This window comes from Rutidosis leptorrhynchoides, chromosome 1 (genome assembly GCF_046630445.1).
Source record: "Rutidosis leptorrhynchoides isolate AG116_Rl617_1_P2 chromosome 1, CSIRO_AGI_Rlap_v1, whole genome shotgun sequence".
NCBI classification, from domain to species: domain Eukaryota; kingdom Viridiplantae; phylum Streptophyta; class Magnoliopsida; order Asterales; family Asteraceae; genus Rutidosis; species Rutidosis leptorrhynchoides.
In genome coordinates this window covers 122,064,052-122,068,286 of record NC_092333.1, presented here as the reverse complement: position 1 = coordinate 122,068,286, position 4,235 = coordinate 122,064,052, and the positions used below count along the sequence as shown (strand labels likewise).

At 29.7% G+C, this 4,235-nt stretch overlaps 1 non-coding gene across 1 annotated transcript; it reads left to right on the top strand.

Moving 5' to 3' along the window:
- Positions 1-602: 602 nt before the first annotated feature.
- On the top strand, positions 603-709 carry LOC139887200 (small nucleolar RNA R71). Its single transcript, XR_011773039.1, has one exon. It is a non-coding gene; the product is annotated as a small nucleolar RNA R71 (small nucleolar RNA).
- Positions 710-4,235: the final 3,526 nt, after the last annotated feature.

The following is a 4,235-nucleotide window of genomic DNA, read 5'->3' as shown; positions in this document are numbered from 1 at the left end:
TCATCATATCTTCTAAATTTGGCTTTTTATCATCCGTTTGTGGTGGTTTGTTTTGAAAATTAGGTCTTTGCTGGTTGTAAGTATTATTGGATACTTGTTGATTGCTAGGACCTTGTTGGTTATTGTATGGAGCATTTCGATTATAATTCTGGTTTTGATTGTAAATTGGTCTTGGCGGTTGATAATTATTCTGATAATTATTTCCAGGCCTTTGGTTTATGTATGAAACATTCTCTCTTTGTTCCATTGTTAGTTCAATACTAAGACAATCTTTTGATAAATGTGGTCCTCCACACTGCTCACAACTAATTCGTATTGAGTGGATATCTTTAGTCATCTTTTCCATTCGTCTCTCGACAGCATCTATCTTTGCAGAAATGGAATCTAAGTCATGGCTAGAATCGGCTCTAGCTGCTTTAGATGATCTAACGATATCTTTTTCTTGGTGCCACTCATGTGAGTGGGAAGCAGTGTTATCAATAATTTTGTAAGCATCAATTTCTGTTTTCTTCATAATAGAACCACCTGCTGCTATATCTATGTCTTTTCTTGTAGTGATGTCGCATCCTTGGTAGAATATTTGTACTATTTGACAGGTGTCTAAACCATGTTGCGGACATCCTCTCAATAACTTTCCAAATCTTGTCCATGCCTCATATAGAGTTTCATTTGGCTTCTGTGTGAACGTAATAATTTCTCCTTGAAGTCTTACGGCTTTAGATGCCGGAAAGAATTGTTTAAGAAATTTTTCAACTAAAACGTTCCATGTATCAATCGCCTCTTCAGGTAACGATTCCAACCAATCTTTGGCTTCTCCCTTTAAAGTCCAGGGAAATAACATGAGATATATCTGTTCATCTTCAACTTCTCTTATTTTAAATAGAGTGCAGATCCTATTAAAGGTACGAAGATGTTCATTTGGATCTTCCTTCGACGCACCACTAAATTGGCATTGATTAGTTACCATGTGTAGAATTTGTCCTTTGATTTCATAATCTGGCGCATTAATGTCTGGATGAGTAATTGCGTGACCTTGGCCAGTGTGTTTAGCTCTCATTCGGTCTTCCATACTTAGAGGTTCCAGATTCTCCATAATTGAATTTGTTGAATCTGAATCACTATAGGATTCTGATTTAATGGTTCGTTCCTCAACAATCTCTGTTTGAATGATTGGTGGTTCTGGAGGAAAGATTAATGGTTCAGGATCTATGAATTGTCCCTGAATATTCTCCGGATTCTCAATTGTGAGGTCGGGTTCAAAAAATGGATTATCGGAAATTTGAATTGGAGTACTTGGTCGACTGGATGACGATTCTAAAGAAAAATCAACGACGACAATATTTGCTAGATGTCTTGATCGAGTTACAGGTGGTGAACGTACAAAAGGTGGTGAACGTTTTGCTCGGTGCATTCACTGAATATCCTATTAGTTTTTAAAAAGAAAGAAAAATTATATAAGTTATCCAATTAATAGACTTTTCTGATTTTGCCCACGTTTCGAATAGCCAAAAGATGCAGCAGAGGGGCAGGATTCGTTTGGTCACAATATAATTGAGTACTGTTTGGCTCCAATAACCCGGTCCACGTACAAATCCAACTATTACTACGAACCAGAAAATTTTGATGTCTATCAATTTAACCGCTTAAAATAAATTTTCGTTTGAAATTTAAAGAAATATTAGATAAGAAATAGAGAAAATTTTAAGTCCTAAAAACTAAAATGTCGAGAAATAAGAAAGAAAAAGAGCGCGTCGAAAAACGTCGAAAAATAAAAGATTGAAAAATAATAGGCGGCGAAAAATAAAAATAAGAAAGTAGCGCGTCAAAACTTAAAAAGGAACTAAAAACTAAGAATTAAAAGTTGCGTCTAAAAATATTAAAGCTTACAAGGAATTCTATATCCCAAATGGCAATATCTTAAAAAGGTACTAAAAACTTAGAACAACGTCGCAAAATTCTAAAGCACCTAAATCTTAGTCTAAAGAAAAAGCACTTAAGGAATTTTACGGCAAAGCCTAAAAATTTAGAAATAAAAATAACTATGGCAAATACTATGATTTAAAACTAAATACGAGCGAAAAATAAAAATATTATGCTAAAACGATTAAAAAGATACAAAATATAAAAATATACCTAAAGTTGTAAAAAGTACAATTTTTATAAAATTATTATTTTTATATTATTTATTTTATAAAACTATTAATTTTATAATTTAATTAAAACTAAATAAACTAAAAATACAAAATAAATAATAAAACTAAATTAACTAATTAAATACTAAACCCTAATTAGGGTTATAATAAATAATAATAATAATTACCGTAATTAATGCTGAACTAGGGTTTCTTGTGGCGTGTCAGACACTCTCATGCGATCGCATGAGATTTTGCCTTCGGGCTCATGCGATCGCATGAGCTAAGGTTTTGGGCCAGGATACGGGCTGTAACAGTACCAGGCCGAGAGTTTATATATATATATATATATATATATATATATATATATATATATATATATATATATATATATATATATATATATATATATATATATATATATATATATATATATATATATATATATATATATATATATATTTTTTTTTCTGTTTTGCTGAATTATATATTTATAATATATATTTATAATTTAAATAAAACTTATATTTTTATAAAATAAAGATAAAGAAACTTTTATAGAACTTAAATATTTTACAAACTCTTAAAAATATTTATATTTTTGTTTTTCTTTTTATATTTTCGAATATTTAAAACATATTTTTACAAAAGCGTATTTTTTATATAAGTAAACTAAAAAAAATTCTTTTTTTTATATAGCGTTGCGCTTCCGGCGTTTAAGCAGATATGTTCCCCGGCAGCGAGGCCAAAAATACTTGGTGTTATGCGAGGTGTATATGAAATAGCTTTATTTTTACTAGAAAATACTATTAAATACGATACAATTTTACACAAGATATTTATTTATTTATAGAATGAATATACCTAAACCTTGCTACAACACTTATAGGCAGTGTACCTAATCGTACAGTAGTGTAGTTTTTAGTAAGTCCGGTTCGTTCCACTTGGAATCTTTTAAACAAAGCTTAATATATTAGTTTTAATTTATAAAAATACAAATATATATAAGTAATATTATTATTATAAAAGGGGGTTTTTACCGGTTTGTCGATTTTAAAACTTTAGTCGCAGTTAAAACCTAATGTAAAATATTAAATAAATAAAAGACTTAAATTAAAGCGTAAAGTAAATAACGATAATGAAATTGCGATAAATAAAAGTGCGATAAAATAAACTTGCGATAATTAAAAAGTACGATAATTAAAAGTGCAATTAAATACAATAACAATAAATAAAAGTGCGATAATTAAAAGTGCAATTAAATATGAAAATAAAGGAATTATGCTTATTTAAACTTCCGTAATCATGATGTTTGACGTGTTGATTTTAGTTTATTCCCATGGGTTAATTGTTCTTTGTCCTGGATTATTCAATTTGTCCGTCTGGTTTTTGTCCATAACAGTCCATCAGTCATAAATATAAAGTGCGAGTATCCTCGTCAAATTATCCTTATACCCGAAGTCAAATATTCCAACTAATTGGGGACTTAAACTGTAACAAGGTTTTAATACTTTGTTTAATAATTACACCAGGATATCGACTGCGTGTAACCCAAGGTTTTAATACTTTGTTAACAATTATGCCAAGTGTCCTTGTACATAATTTCACCCTTGTTTTAATAAACCTATTAACTATTAATCCATTCCCGTGTCCGGTTAAATGAACGATTATTCGTACATATAAATATCCCGCCCATCGTGTCAGATCGAGTGTATATGGTTATTTATAGGTACGTCCAATTGTAAATCTTTATATTAAAATTAACAAACTATCATTTAGTTAAACAAATATAAAGCCCATTAATAGCCCATAGTCTAATTTTCACAAGTGTCGTTCTTTTGTCCAAACCCCAATTATGGTACAAAGCTCAATTACCCAATTTTAATATTTTTAGCCCAACATCATGATTACTTCGGTATTAAATAAGCATAATAATAACTTAGCTACGAGACATTAAATTAAAAAGGTTGAACATAACTTACAATGATTAAAAATAGCGTAGCGTTACCCGGACAGAATTTCGACTTACACCCTTACAACATTCGCTAACATACCCTTATTATTAGAATTAAAATTAAAATTAAAATTAAAATTATAATATAT